We start from the raw sequence: 16,850 nt of genomic DNA on the forward strand, positions 1-16,850 counted from the left end.
GAACTGCTCACACTGACCATCCAAGACTCTCATATGAACAAAACAATATTTATTTATTTGTATGAATTAAATACTTGTCCTTTCTATGTATGTGTATTATGTCTTGTTGCTTGCCTGCATATTTTTGCACCAAGGACTGGAGAACGCTGTTTCATCAGGTTATACTTGTACAATAAAATGACAATAAACTTGACTTAAAGGAAACCAGAGAAGTTGATGTTAATGCCATCTGGTTGGAGGGTTGCCAGACTAAGGATGAGGTGTTGTTTCTCCAATTTGCGAGTGGTCCCAGTCTGGCAGTGGATGAGACCATGGACAGACATGACAGCAAGGGAATGTGATGGGGAATTGAACTGGTTGGTCACTGGGAGATTCACACTATTGCTGCGGACATAGAGTGGATGCCAATCACATCAAATAGCAGCACAACATTACTTTCAATGCTCTTCCTTGACCTCTCTCGTTTCACACTTCCCATCCCATGTGATTGAAAGTTGTTGTCATGAACTTCTTGCAGTTTCATTGATGTTTGCCAAGCTCTCTGGAATCCTTGAGCACTATTGAAACTCACAGAGTAAAGTACACAGGTTTGAACAGACTTCAATCTTCGAGCAAACCAGATGCCTCGAGGCATGTGTCATTCAGTCTGCATTTCTCTTAGAGAATAGCTAAAAAAACCTAGTACAGGTGGAAGGGTAGAAGAGTGGGACACCTCATAGCAGGAGGCCATGTCCATCCAGAGTCTTGAGGAAACAATTAATCTTCCTGAGCTCTGTGATGAATAGTGTGCAAGGTTTCTGTATTTCAACATGGATGATCCAGTGAATAGCACCAGCCACAACTTCAAGCAAAAGTAAAATTGGATTGTTAATATCTTAGTCTAGGTGTATCTTCTATGTAGTAAGTTGCTTAGAGGTTGAATGGATACACTGAAATTTGCCATCCAACGTGGTCAAGAGCAGCTGGATAAACCCTGCATTACTTACATCTGTTACACAAAACCTCAGCATCATTGCAGCCCCCTTCTTATCCTTGGGTAACAGGAACAGCATAAAGGTTTAGAGGTGGAGAAAGAATCACATAAAGTGGCCCATTTCTAGAAATGCTCTGAACCACTAATTTACCAATAACCAGATCCCTGATTCCCCATCTTCCCCTTCTGCTACCTCTGACCAACCATTATGTACTTCAGTCTCAATAACAAAATAATAATACTTATAAACGAGACCTACAAATCAAAATATCTCAAAATTGTTTACAAGCTTCAACCAAATAGCTTCTAATAGGCTCTGATAGCTCAGTTGTGAGAGCACTGGTCTTGTAATCCTGGGTTCGTAAGTTCGTCCCTTGCTAGGGCCTCATTTCTGTGAGGGGCGCTGCCTTATGGTAGACAAAGTTAAAGAATTTCATGTATGTTACATTCTAAATGTATTATGTGACAATAATAGAGCCTTTACCTAATCTCTGACTTCCATCACTCATGCTTTCTACCCTCTGCCCCCAAATTGTAGCATTGAATCCATCCATTAATGGAGGCCATTCTGATCAAAGCACTGCCATTTGTACATCTGCTGGTGCAGTTAAATTATACAGGCAGGATCATCAAAATAGTCCAGAATTATTAACATGTATTCATTATCCACCGGTATCCCAACTATTCAAATGAAGAGAGCATCTTGGGCACTGTTGTTTACCTATATACAAACACATGCACTTTTGAACAGAAGTTTTTTGTCAGTGACAAGGGATATGATGCTTCTCTTTTCACTCATTGGTTTTTCTGCTCTAAACTATTTGCAGTGATCTTTATGTGAAATAAGGCATAAACCAAGCACAATTGAGCATGGTTGTGTCTGAGTTTTAATTTGTCATTGGATCTAAACTTTATCCTTTATATATCGAATTGGTTGATTAACAATTACATGATGCTTGGAAGATAGGCATGATAGATAAAGATGTAAATCAATAAAATTCTCACAAATAAAGTGTATGAATTGGTGTGATACAGTAGTTGGTTTTTGACATTTCGCTGAAGCAATTTTGAAATCACTGCCAATCTGATTGGGATAATGTGGAGCATTGGTTGACTTCTGGCAACCAATTTTACACTGATAGCAGCAATTAGTCTCCTTTGCAAACTAACTAGTTGACAAATTCCCTTTTGGCATAGCAAACGATGCATTTATCTGAAATATTATAGCAGAGGAGAATGAAGTCCCCTCTCCCCTTAGCTCTGTGTGACAGCACAAAACACACTGTGAGGTTTGAATATAATCAAGATTTTACAATTGTTCCAAAAATAAGTTTTCCACATGAACTAGCTACTGCTGCTTCCTACACACCTACAGTAGTGTCATTGTTTGAAAGATTTAGTTAGTTCAAATGTCTCACAGGAAAAACAATCAGAATCTCATTGTAGCTGTCAATTTCAAGTTCCTTTCTGACCTTTAACATATTGATTGATTATGAGTCTCAGAAACGTTTGTCAAGTAAGGTTTCTTGCTTAAAACTACAATATTAACCACATTAAAATAAACATTTCCATGAATCACAAAAACAATTGGTTAATTGATTTTATAAAACATACTCATTCAACTCACCCACTCATTCCAACACATTTTCACTACTTTTTCCTGTTTCACTGGATGAGCCTTTCAAATATTACCCTCCAGCAAATAGATTGCAAAGTTTCTTCTTTTAAATTTTGCATGCCTGCCTGAACATCATTTCTCCCATAATTCCGCCTCTCCATTTGAAACAGTGATGAAGTGCCTGTATATTAAATGTTTTTCTTTGGCTGAAAGATCAGACTAATGACATACAGACAAGGTAACTCATAACTTAGAACATTCAGTTCAGTGTGGTAATTTTTTAAATCTCAAAGTAAAACTAAGATTTTTTTGGACGCAAAATAGCTTTCCAGTGAGATAGTGCGGAGATCAAAATAATTCAGTTTATGAAAGGATTCATCTCATGCTTAACGATTGAACAATAGGGACATTGTTTGAACATCAAACAGACTGTAAAGCAACATCGCTCAGTCCACATATTTATGACCTCTTTTAAAAGACAGATGCTACAATAATAACTCAAACCACTTGCAACCTATCCACTGAAGAGAAAATTCTCCTCCCCTCCACATCCTACTGGATTGTTCCCGTGGTTCTAAGGCACGAGCTGTCTGGTCTGCTGCATGCTACCCAGCATTTACACTTTCAAAGCTTCAGATCAGCAATTTCCAAAATTTGTTTTCAGGGTACTTTCATTCATCTATCCTCTCAGTCACCAAAATTATATCTATTTGTTATTAGCCATAGTTGCAACTGTCTCAGTTCACCTGCTGTTGAAACTTCCCTCTGTGGGTTTTTTTTTTAAACCAGAAATCTGACTCTTTCAATACTCTCCTAGGCTGCTTTATAATAAAATAACATTGACCAAAGGCTCAGAATGTATTGCATCATTCCCAAAGACCTGTGAATTGTGGTGCCCTCTATTGTCTTGCATTTGCTGGGAAGGACAGTAATATGAATCTCACACTCTTTGTGTTCAAGCCTTTTTGTCATTTGCTTCTCATTAGCCCCTGTGATTGGCCCCAAATGATACAAATCTGGGAGAAAATTTATGCATAGCCAACCCTTGCTTCTTCAGTCTCTTTATTCACCATTAGTTTCAGGCCTTCAACCATTTAGTCCCTAAGCCCTCTCCATTACTGTTTCCACCTCGCTCAGAGATTCCTGAAAAAAAACCCAACCTATTTGACCAAACTTTTAGTCACGGCCCAAAACCTACTTGGTTTCTGCATTATGCTTGATTATACTTCTGCGAAAGATCTTGGACAGAGCTGCATGAAACAAAGCCAAATGAAATTGCTGGAAATACTCAGCATTTCAGAGAGCATCTTTTGGAGGGAGAAAATGTCTTAACATTTCACGTTCAAGTCAAATGAATCAACCTGCAGTTGGACTTATTCTGACATAAATGACTCTGTCTGTCAGCCTTTTATCTCTTTCCCACTTTTCAACCAATTTACTTGTGAAAAATCACATTTCTGCATTGCAACATTCCAATCCTGGGATTGCCACAGAGGAGACGAGAAATTATTGTTCATGTACAGTCACTATTGTTAAAGTAGGCCGCTACATCAGTTAGTAATTTAAAGAGTAAAACAGATGGGCTTTTGTCAACCAAAGGTAATAAGGGTATTAGTGATTATTGTATATGGGTCACTCTTTAGGAGTTTATGGAGATAGCAATCATTAATATAAATGGTAAGTAGTCTTCATTAATTATTTAAAAATGTAAACAAAAAGCAGAAATTAAAAGCACAGCTAGTTAACCAAACAGTGCTGTCTTTAGTGCATGGGTTACTGGCTAACAACAGGAAACCACTTTAGAAATATGGTTTGAAGTCTGGCATAGCCTTGAGACAATACTGTATGGATTGACAAATGTGCAGAGAATGGGGCAATGTTAAATGGCCTAGATGAAATTAGACATTGGACTGTTTCACTATTGTTATAGAGTTCAAGCTATGCTCCTCAGATGTTATTTATCATTCAGGCACGTTCATAGCGAGATAAATTATTAGTTGATCTATTTATATATCCAGACAATCAGCTCTTACAACACTAATTTTTCTATCTGGAGTTTCTAATCTCATTAGTTTTTATACCATCAATGTGAATAATCTTGTACCAGCAAAGTAGTTTGATGGCCTTGTCAGATAGATCCATTCCCAATGTAAATATGTGATTCAACAAATCATTTTTTCTGCATTTAACATAATTGAAACTGCAATTGTAACTACTGAAAATGTTTTAAATTATTTGGTGTTATCTTTGTCCTTAAAATTATTAAAATAATCAACATATTTTGAGTTCAGAGCATTCCACTGGGAGATTCTTCCAGAACAGTCGTCCTCCAGGTTTCCTCCTTAATGCCTGCATGAACTAAATAAAGATCTGTTTGTTACCTCTGCACCTCTAATTTCCATGCTGCTAATTCCAAGTCACAACAAAGGGATGTTGAGATGAAAATTAAATTGAAATGAAGATCAGTCACAGTTTCACAAAATAGCATAAAGGATTCAGAAAGATGATTGATTTGTTTCCACAGCTCATTTGTTTACTTTACATCAGAAGGTGCTGACACATCTTCTCCAGGTGTATGAGGACAACTTTCTCAGACTGTTTTGGGAAGATGGCAACTTCTGGATGCAGTAAATCCAGGCTTCACTCAGGTAGGTAGTTGTCATAGATCCCAAGATACCTCCCCCCACCATCAAGAAAATCTACATGGAACTTAGCCAATGGAGAGAAGCAGCATTTATCAATGGTCCACACCACCCAGGATATGCTCTGTTCTCACTGCAACCATCAGGGAAGAGGTAGAGGTGTCACAAGACTCATACCACAACGTTCAGGAGCAGTTGCTGCCCCTCCACCATTAGAGTCCTCAACAACAAACTCAATCATTTAAGGACATTTATTTGCATATTATCTATTACTAAATAATTTTTCTTCTGTGTTGCAGTTTGTTTATATTTCTTTATTTATATTTCTCTCTTTTTTATTTGTATCTTTTCTTGAGTACCGTTTTTTTGTACTACCAATAAGTAGAAATTCTGCCTGGCCTGGAGGAAAAAGAATCTCAGGGTTGTATGTGATGTCATGCATATACTCTGACAAGAAATCTGAATCTGACCTACCTGAAGATGAACCAGTGAATTATATCCAACATTTATCCAGTAATTTGTATCACCAAAAGCTTCATTCTTGTGACAGTTTATCATCTCCTTTCCAAATTTGTGTGGAAGACATCAAAGAGGAAAAGATGGATGCATTTAAGGAGCTGTTTTTTTTTATTGTTGAATGTCATGATATTGCACAGTGTGAGATAAATGTAATTTATATTACGTGCTCAGGTCCAAATTGAAGTTTGATGTTCCTCAACCTTTGCTTCTGAAACAATACTTTTGAAAGTCCAAACTTGCTATTTTCAACTGAGAACAGAATGTCAGACATGGTTGGCGTAGCAGTTAGCGCAAGGCCTTTACAGCGCCAGAGATCAGGACTGGACTTGGGTTTGAATCCCACGCTGTCTGTAAGGAGTTTGCACCTTCTCCCCATGGGTTTTCTCTGGGGGCTGCAGTTTCCTCCCACCGTTCAAAAATGTGTCAGGGTGTAGGTTAATTGAGGGTAAAATGGGTGGCATGGACTCGTGGGCCGAAATGGCCTGTTACCGCGCTGTGTCTAAATAAATAAAATAAATAAATTTGGCAGTCTGCCCCATGCCAATATGCACATGACTACCACTTGCCTAGAGAGCATGAAAAACAACAGTTTTCACCACATTTCAGTTGCTAAGACAATAAATTCAATTCAATTTAATGTAATCGAAAGGAGTTTTGTGTTTATCGTCTGATAAATCAAATAGACTGATTATTAAAATGCCCTTTTTTTCTTGGCCACATACCTGAGTGAATGGAATTTTACATTAGCCCTGAGAATGTGGAAGACACAAAATAAATGTAAATTTGCTCCTTTATTTTACATTTACAGAATGTGTGGACAGTTTTTCTCTACCTGCAACCACTTCACAGCTGACTAAAGTTCCAAATTAATGTAAAAATAGAAATATTAAGCAACTAATTAATGTAAAAGCAGGATTTTCACATGAATGCAGAGGAAGATAGGTAAATTCATATTCATCTTATGTTACAGTGTGAAATATCATTTCCTTTGTGGTGTAACAGCAGCACTGGATGTATTTTGATTGGCAGAAAATAAGTTGCTCTGGGGAATTTTGAGAGAACATGCCAATTTTCAATAAAATTAGGTCTCAAAAAGAAGTGCTAAATTATGAGGTAGGAAGTGAGAAACAATAAGGAGAAGGCTTGAGAGACTTCACACTTGACACAAATGTGATGAATGAAGAAATTTCCAATTAACTTTCTATCATTATTCTTGGGCTACATCAATAGTGCTAAGATGCATCTGCTGACTAACCAGAATGGAATGCTAGCAATGACGAGTGGTACTCCGTCCAGTCTCGAAGGAAACAATGTGGCTTAAAAACCAATACACTTTATCCCTGAGGAGGTACAATAGAAGGAGTCTGGGTTGTTATTTTTTTGATTTTGCAATCTATAACATGTAATTTTTGTTCTCTTGTGAGTTGTTATTCCTGGTGGCCATCAATAAATTCTCAAACTCATGTTAATACACTTTTAAAAATATCTCTGTATCTTGCCCAAAGGCTATATTTTATGAACAAACATTTTTGAACGATTTGTAAGAACAATTCTATGGATATTCAACCTATTGCTGAGCTACAAAACAATAAATGTTACAAAACTGGGCATCTCTGAAGAGATTTTGGATTCTGTGAAATGGAATTTTATTTATCTTTGTGAAGAAGGAATGTGAGCAGTGCATTATGTTTATGAATCTAAACATAGAACATTTTGTTTCCATAGACTTTCACTGATGAAGTATAAATATTGCGCATACATTAATTGAATCCTTATATGTCTGCAAGGAGTTTGCATGTTCTCCCTATGTCTGTGTAGGTTTTCTCTTGCCTTCAAAACATATGGTTGATTGGGGTATTTTGGTGGCACGGGCTCATGGTCCAGAAAGGCCTGTTACTGTGTTATATGTGTAAATATAAATTTAAAATAATTAAAATATGCATGCAGGATGGTGGCATCAGTACCATGAGTGCAAAATGCTGCACAAATATGCAAATGGTGGGATAATGAGATCAGGTACATTGAAAAACTTCATGTCATTAAGTAACTGCACCAAAACCCCTGAGTGTAAAGCCCTGCAAAAGGGTGTGGACACACCCCAGGAAATTATAAGCCAAACCCTCCGCACTTTTGAGACATCTACAGAGAACGCTGCCGTCAGAGAGCAGCAACAGACCTAAAGGATCCACACCGCCCAGCACATGCTCTGTTCTCACTGCTATCATCAGGAAAGAGGTATAGGTGCCACAAGTCCCTTAAGACCCCATCACCAACAGTCTTCCTGTCAACAAACTCAATCAGGGACTCATTTAAGGCCTCTTACCTGTGCACTTTATTGATTTTTTTTTCATTCTCTCTGTATTGTACAGTTAGCTTGTTTACATTCGCTATCTGTTTACAGTTCTTCGTTTATGCTGTATACAGTTTTTTTTGAACTATCAGTAAGTGGTAATTCTGCTTGGCCCACAGAAAAAGATGCCATGTATGTACTCCGACAATAAATCTGAAATCATATAGGTACTGCTGCACAAGTGGCAGTACATTTTCATTGCATCGCTCTTCCTTCTTATCCACTACCTCATTGAATTAATTTGCATTAATCGATGCAAAAGAAAGAGCACTTCTACCCATGAATGTTCCCCATGAGAACCAAATCAATCTGCCCAAACAACCAGCTTTTCTGATGGGATATATTCATCTCCAGCTTTCTCAATTACAAGGAGTTCATTATTAAGCACCAGAAGGCCTCTTTCTAAATTAAGGCTTTTTTTTTTGCCACTGTTAAGAATATGAATAACTGCTGTGCTCATTTACTTTCAACCTTATTTACCAAATCTTTAAAGTTATTTTTTAATTGTGATGGGCCACTGTTCCTTAATAGTCCACATTTGATAATGAATGATATTAAGAATACAGAAATTAATATTAATATTGTGGCAGAACTGTTATACACTGGAGCAAAATGACTGACCACTTCAGCATTTGCTGTTGCTAATTGGCAGAAATATAACAGGAGCCACTTACCAAAAATTTAATTGGTCACTGAAAATTACACTCCATGTGTTGGCGAGCAGTATATTTTCTTTACTAGGGGGATCTGGGGAGAATAAAATGAGTTTGTGTGGGATTAGTATAAACATGGGTGTTGAAAGTTTGTGCAAATTCCATGGAGCAAAAGGTTTCTATGCCTTATCCCATCATGATACGTTGTTAGGTTGCCCACATTCAGAAGCTGTTGAGAGGGAAAAGCAAACTCTAAACCTAGTGAATACTGGTGGCTGAGCAGCAGAACTTCTCTGACCTTGCCACTGACTGGGGAAAAAGGATGGAGGTTGGAATTGTGAAATTTCTCAATTTCAGCCACTGATGTTGGTAACACATATTCTTGTAGAGGAGAGGAAGAGGGATTGAAAGGAGGGGAGGGAGAGGGGAGGGAAGGAGATGCTGAATGGAGGGGAGACAGAGATAGAAGAGGGAAGAAGATGAGGAAGATTATGTCTGATCAATTACCTCAGAGACATTTTATTGCAGTAACACCTTACACCTTAATTCCCATGATACTGAAAATGTTATTTATCTGCTTTGAATATACTTAGCCTCTGACCTTCCACATCCCTTTGGAGGAGATCATTTCAAAATTCACTACACTTTGTATGGAGGAAAAAAACTAATCTCTGTCCTGAATGGCTGACCCAATAAGCATTTAATGTGATCATCTCACATTCTTCTGTACTCAAGAGACTATATACCTCATAGAATCATAGAGCCAGGCAGCACAAAATGAACCTATCAGCCCAGCTCATCCATACCAAACAAAGTGGTATTCTGGACTTGTCTGACTTGCATGCATTTGGTCCATGTCCTTTTCAGCCCACCTCTTCCTATCCAAATATTTGCCCAAATCATCTTAAACTAATCTATTTTTTTTCCCCCCTCTACAACATTCCCACCATACCAGGAATCACACCGGGATGGAAATCCAGAGGAAAGCTACCTGGTCTCAGGCAAAACTTGCAAATTCCACACAGACAGCACCAATTAATCCATCCACAGTTCCATTACTGTATCATTCAAAACCCTGGGATGCTGGGGATTTAACCTTCACTTTTCAACTGGTAATGTCTTTCATACATCTAATTTACTCTCAATGTGCAGTCCAGAATTATCTCTAGAAGGTTTCTATTACTTCTTCTGTGATTTAGTGGTAACTTAGTGCATACTGTGGCTCATTCTCCTGGGATTGGATTGTGAGTGCACACACTCAAGGACTGAGTTGATGATGGTAGAGAGAAAAATGCTACACCTGTGCCCACACCTCCTCCCTCACAACCAGTCGGGGCCCCAAACAGTCTTTCCAAGTAAAGCAAAATTTCACTTGTGAATCTGCCAGGGTCATCTACTGTATTTGGTGCTCCTGCTGTGGTCTTATCTACATCGGAGAAACTGGGCACAGACTGGGAGATCACTTTATTGAACACCTCGGCTGTGCCTGCCATAATTGTATGGATCTCCCAGTGTCACCCATTTCAATTCTCCATCCCATTCCCATGCTGACATGCCTGTTCATGGTCTCATGCATCACCAGACTGAGACCACTCACAAATTGGAGGAACAATACCTCATCTTCTGACTGGGCACCCTCTAAACAGATGGCATTAACATTGACCTCCAGTTTTCTTTAAACCCATCCAGCCACACCACTCTCCCTTCTCCTTCTTCCTGTCGCCTTTTGCCCAGCTCTCTCTCCCCACATTTCCCTCTGTCTCCTTTCACAGACCAAAATCAATTCTCTCCACTCCTCTTATTATATCGAATGAATACTTTTTATTGGTCTGTACTCCTCCCATGCCATTCTTTACCCTTTCTATCTTCAGTCACCAGTCTTTATTCAGATGCCTTTTTTTTTTGCTTTTACCTTTAAGAAGGGCTCTGGCCCAAATCGTTGGTGATATATCTTTACTTTTATGGACACTTCAAAACCAGCGGAGCTCTTCCAGTATTTAGACAGGCTTTTTTTTTTTTTACCCAGTCATGGATGTAAAGTTAGTAGAGCAGTGGGCTAAGCACACATCCTTGAGGCATGCCTGTGTTGACCACTGTCTCCAATTCGTACTGACTGTGGTCTTCCAATGAGGGATTCCAGAAGGGGCTGCAGAGGCCCAGCTTTTGGCATAAATACTCTGTGGTTAGTAAGGAATTACTTAAGGTGGTATGTGATTGGAAAGTAAAAGGTTGAGAACCACTGTCTTATACTAATGTTCCATTCAAGAATATAACAGAATGCCAGTATTTCACACAACAGCCACTGTGAGTGCTGTTACTGAGACTTTGACAGTTGAATCAGCTGGGGTGACACCAGCTGGAGAGTTAAAGAGCTGTCATTCGACTGCTACAGTGGTGGCGCTGCAAAATGCATCTTCAATTACAACGGTTTTTCCAGACATCAATTCAGTGAAGATGATTAAAGAGATTTGGCTTAAAGATAATCCTGATCTTTAGTCTCCTGGCATTGCTGGGGGGACTTTGAGAGGGATTTTTATACGAAGTCAAACTGCTAGAAAAGATACTAAATTAAGGGAAGAGACAGAAGATCCCATGGTCTCTAAGGAACAGCAAGACCCCATTATGCCTGAATCTACTTCTGTTGAAATGTTTGTTAAGGATCTTGAAGATAAGATGTATTCTGTATTGAGTCACTTAGCTAATTTTGTGAACCTGTTTATTTCCAAGATTAATGCGATGGCGGAAGCCATTAATGGAGCTTTTAAGCTTGAAACCATTGAAAGATTTGAAATGTGTGATCAAGGTTTAGTCGATGTACAGGATCAACTGCAAGATGAAAATAGAATAATTGAAACATTGCAGATCCAAAATAAAAATTTAGCAAAAAAGGTTGATTATTTGGAGAATCAATCTAGACGGAACAACATGAAAATTGTTGGTTTGCCAGAAGGCATAGAAGGACCAGATCCAAGAAAATTTTTTTACTGAATGGATTCCACGAGTGTTAGGTCAGGATCAATTCCCTGAAGGTTTAATACTGGAACGTGCTCATAGAGTTTTAAGAAGAAAATCTTGTTCAGGACAGAATCCAAGACCTGTTCTGATCCGTTGTTTAAACTATTGTGACAGAGAGACAATTTTACGTACGGCTATTAGAAATGCCCAGCAAAATAGATCTCCTTTGATGGCTCAGAATAATCCTGTTTTCTTCTATCAAGATTTGAGTCAAGAAATTATGTTTCAACGACGCAAATTTAATTCTGTGAAAGAACGGTTGTGGAAAAAAAGACATAAGGCAACATTCAGGTATTCTGCGGTACTGAAGATTTTTCAGGATGGAAATCAGCCAAAGTTCTTTGACAATCCTAAAGAGGTTATGGACTTTGCTCAGTCTCTACCAATCATGCAGTTTCAGGAACGATGTAGTCCTTTAAGGTCTCCAAAGAGAGTAGAGATGTAAAGTGGGATCCAGATTTTTAAAAGAAATGGAAGCAATGATGACAGAAGTGGTAACGTTGATTTAAAAAAATAAATCTTTTTTTTTTTTTTGAGAAGAGTTTAAATAGTTTAAATAATGATGATAGTTTAATGAAATGGGAGTTGGGAGAGGGAACTGGGTGGGCACTAGTTTCCAGAAGTCATCAGCTACCTGTGAGTTATCTCACACCCAATATTTTGGGGGAGTTACCACTTTGGGCGGTTTAAACAGGAGGAGGTAGTCGTGACCTCCGACCTGTTTTTTTTTCTTTTTTAATTTTTGGGTTAAGAAGTGAAGGTTTTTTTTTAATTATTATTTTTTTAAATAAATATTTTTTTTTAACTCTTTTTGTTTTCTGATTGTAATTGAGAGGGAATTAGGAGGTTTTTTTCTCTCCTTTTTTTTCTCTTTTTTTGGGGGGGGTTTCTCTTTTTTCTCTCTTTTTTAAGAGGATGATGTCACAGAAGATAATAAGTCAAAAATTGAGGATGTTGAATTAGATGAAGAGGAAGATGAGGGGAAAGGTGATAAGAAGAAAAAAAAAGAAAATCAAGTACAAATACATTGAGGGAGAAGAGTTTAATAAAATTAAGTTAATTTCGATAGAGAATTTTGAAGATGATATAAATGAAGAATATGGAGAATTTTATAAGAGTTTGAACTTTTTTTTCTTTTTTTTATATAAGGGGAGGGGAAGGGAATAAAAAGTTTATCTGATTGTTTTTCTAAGGGATGTTTTTGTTCTCTTGATGAATTATAAAGGAAACTTGGTATTAATGGAAATTCTGTATTTATGTATTATTAATTATGATTTTTTTTGTATAACAGATATGTGGTTGATATATGATTTTAATATTTGAACTTAGTTTTAAAGTGGATTTCACTTGTTAAATACATGTATTATGTTTGATTTAAATATATGTTTAAGGGTATTATTTCAGTATTGATTTTTTTTGTTGTTAGTAAATTTTTTTGTTGTTAAGTTTTATCCTTTTTTTTGTAAGTGGGGTTTTTTCTATTTTATTTACAACATTGTTAATTAATTCTTCACTCTTTATTTTGGGGGAAGGGTTGGACTAATTTTAAATTAGACGATTAATGTTGTGTTATAATTATTGGGGGGGTTAATTTGTGTAGTTTAATGATGTAGTATTCTAATTTTTATTATCTTATTTTTTATTATTTCTTTAAATGTAATTTTTATTTTATTCATGTCATAAAATTTTAAATAAAGTTTAAAAAAAAAAGAATATAACAGAATGAAAGAAACTGTCCCTGAATATAGACATTAAGCAGCCTGGGAGTATACTAAAATTTCGGAGAATGAGCGGCGATTTCAATGAAAAAAATCTTCAGCTACCGGGAGCAGGTATTTTTCCCTGGCTGACTGCTGAGAAGGATGGACAGAATGAGAACAAAGGTCTAGTTTTCCTCTCTCAAATGATTGTGAATCTTTGAAATTCCTAATTCAAGAGGTTTGTGGCGGCTCAGACACTGAGTATATTCAAGCCAGAGATTGATGGATTTATCGCCATACTGCAAATCAATATCAGGGAATTAATGAGGAAAAAGTGAGAAAGTGAGACAGGGTTCAGAAATCATCCATGATGTCATTGAATGGGAGCACAGGAATGTGAGCTAAGTTGTCTCTGCTTCTGAAGTTGATTTGGGCTTCTCATATGAAGAGGTGAGAGATTGTTTCCATCGGACATGGGCATAAATAGTTTGCATCATTTGTTCATTCAATGAATGCAGAAGCTTAGCCCAGATTGAAGTATACACGCAGAGGTAAGCCAACATTGTTTCTGCCAGGATAGAGAGGGAGCATAAGGGAAGAGGGGATAAGAAAGATTAAAAGATAGAAGCAGAAGTGATGAGAGAGAGAGTATTGAGCCATAGAATGAGGTTCTTTTTGGCAGACATGCAATGTTGCCCAGGAATATTTGAGAACAGGCTGACGACCAGTCACTGGATCCCACCATCAAGGCATCTTATATGCTGTGGCACTTCTCTCACTCACTCGGGGAGGATGAAAGGCTGCGAGGAAGCAGCCAGGAAACAATATACCCCAAATCATTTGAGGGTGACTGTAAAATCCAGCGATTGAACCCTGCATTGCTGGAGGCTCACCATCCATATATGAAAAATTCTTGAATGTTTTTATTGAAGCCCATTGTCTTGGTTTGCTTTTATTTCTGGAAGGTTAATGCCGAACTGATAAGACCACGGCAACTCTATTCCTGTTGTGGGAGGAGAAGTGGGGCCAGGTGAATCCCGAAAGGACCTTCTGCCTGGCTGCCCCACTCAATAGTTTCCAGTGCTTAATCACCTGTAGAAAATGGGGCTAGTGATCCAAAGTGGTCGACAGAGAGATGTAAGGCCTTGCAGGCTTGAGGATCAGTGCCGCACCCCAGAGTGGGAGTACACCACATGCCTACACCTAGAAGGAAGAGCTCTGAAGAGAAGTGTGAAGCAAAGGAAAACGACAGTGGCAGACCAGGTCAGCCAGGGCCAAGTTGTGGGAACTCTGTGATATGGGGAACTTCTGTCAGACCCACTGGGATGGGTGGGACTCAAGCAGCTAAATTCAGCTGCTATGGTGAGCTCCAGCTCAGTCTGAGCGATGAAAGCCACAGGCTGATGGCAACAGTCTTCTGGGAACCAGCAATCAGGTCCAAAATTCCAGATGGTGCTTCCTCTTGTTTCAGGGATCCAGAACAGGGGCTCAAGGAGGTTAACCACTGAACAACATGCTGTGTGTCTACCGAGGTTACAGGGCCACGGGTGAAGACAACATCAGAGGAGACGGGAAGATCCACAGCCACTCGATTTCTCTGAAGCAACTCTCGTTTGTTTCATTTTCAGTTTTAATAATGGCGCTGGAGTATTTTGAAACTTTTTGATTGCCTTTGCAGAGCAAACAGGAATTTTATTTTGTTTATCTTGTATACATAAAAATATCTTGAATGCTGGTAGCAAGTCTAATGCAGCTCAGTAAAGCCATTTGTTGAATAGCATTCCATATTAAGAGTTTTCAGAGGACAAAATGAATTGCAATTCAAATAACAAAGGTTGGTTATTCAACCAATTTGTTTCATTCTCTCTTTCTCTTCATCTATGATAGGCAAGTAATTCAAATTAAGGGTACTAAATTAAAGGAAAGCTTACAGCATCAAAACAGCCTTCTTCTTGTGAATCATCTCTGTAGAGATGGACAGTCTCTGTGGCAAGTTGTATGTTAAGCAATGGTGAGACAACGTCTTGAGACACGATACAATACTTGAAGAGCCCTCATATCTAATATAAAAAAATGAAAACATCCAAAGTAGCTCCCAGGCACTGCATGTTTTACCTTGGAACAAAGTCATTTAAACATTTGGGTTCATGGAGTGTCTTCCCAGATCCAAACCCCATTAATTGTGATTTTGATGGGGCAAGTGTTCATGCTCTGCAGGATGGGGAGCACATTCTCTGTCATCGCCACATGGGCTCCCATCACGTTTGCCTCTTCAATGGAGAGGCACTTATTCCACCAACTAGGGGTGCCCTCATTCATCATGATACATGGCTTTGGTTTTGATCTATGTCGAGTCACTGCTATCTATACCATCCCTCTGGTGTGAATTACATCATCGTTATATCTCTAGTTCTCAGAAACAGCTGTCCTTTGGCCCCTCTGTTGTAGTGGTGTCTGTTCTTTATCTGGCCTCCTCCTTCCTGCATTGCTCTTCACTTCCAGTTCCAGCAGAATAATTGTTTAGCAGGAATAGAATTTTGGTACCTCGGCTCAGAACCTGCAAAAATCTGTTAATTGTTCACAATGACACCAAGCCAGGGAAGCCAATTTTAATGATTTAACCTACTTTCAGAAATAACATTCCATGGATTTTTCATGACCTCTTTGTGGGCACGGTTCATGGAAGAGCTTCTCAAATCCAGATTGTTCATAGAATTACCAGCTATTATCTGGTATCTTGATCAATGTCATAGAGACATACAGCATGGAAACAATCCCTTTGGCTCACGAGGTCTGCTCCAACCATCAACCCCCCCCCCCCAAAAAATACACTAATGTGAAATGGAACCATTTATATCCACCTCACATTCCCATGAATTTTCCCCATGCCCTACCATTCCTCAGCACACGACGAGAATTTGCAATGGAGAATCAACCAATCAATGTCCAAATTTTTGGGATGTAGGAGGCAAGAAGAGAATCGGGGAGTGAAACCCACATGGTCACAAGAAAGTGTGAAGAAAACCAACATGCTTCAGTATCCGGAGAAGGTTTCGACTCACAACCTTCAATCTCAACAGAGAATGCGATAGTCACTGAGCCAAAGATGACATCAATGACATTCATTAGTTTTATTCACTTGTACTCAAAAAGCCAATGCAGGAAATCAGAAATAAAAAAAAAATAGAAAATACCATTTCCAGCATTTTTGTTTCCATCTATGTTTCACTGTTGCAGTTGCTTATCAATGATTTTAAGTGTTTAATTACATCTAATTTGCTTTGAATAAAAGACTATTTAATTTTGACTGAAATAAAACAAGTATTTGACTGCTGCTAAGCTCATTCATCCCTCACATTAAAATATTAAAATGTCAAAAT

General features: G+C 38.2%; 1 protein-coding gene across 1 annotated transcript in view; it reads right to left on the reverse strand.

Moving 5' to 3' along the window:
• LOC138763184 (metabotropic glutamate receptor 7-like) overlaps window positions 1-16,850 on the reverse strand; it is a 583,408-nt gene that overhangs the window by 168,722 nt on the left and 397,836 nt on the right. The gene's annotated exons all lie outside the window — the stretch shown is intronic.

The sequence above is a fragment of the Narcine bancroftii genome, chromosome 5 (genome assembly GCF_036971445.1).
Source record: "Narcine bancroftii isolate sNarBan1 chromosome 5, sNarBan1.hap1, whole genome shotgun sequence".
Classification (NCBI taxonomy): Eukaryota; Metazoa; Chordata; class Chondrichthyes; order Torpediniformes; family Narcinidae; genus Narcine; species Narcine bancroftii.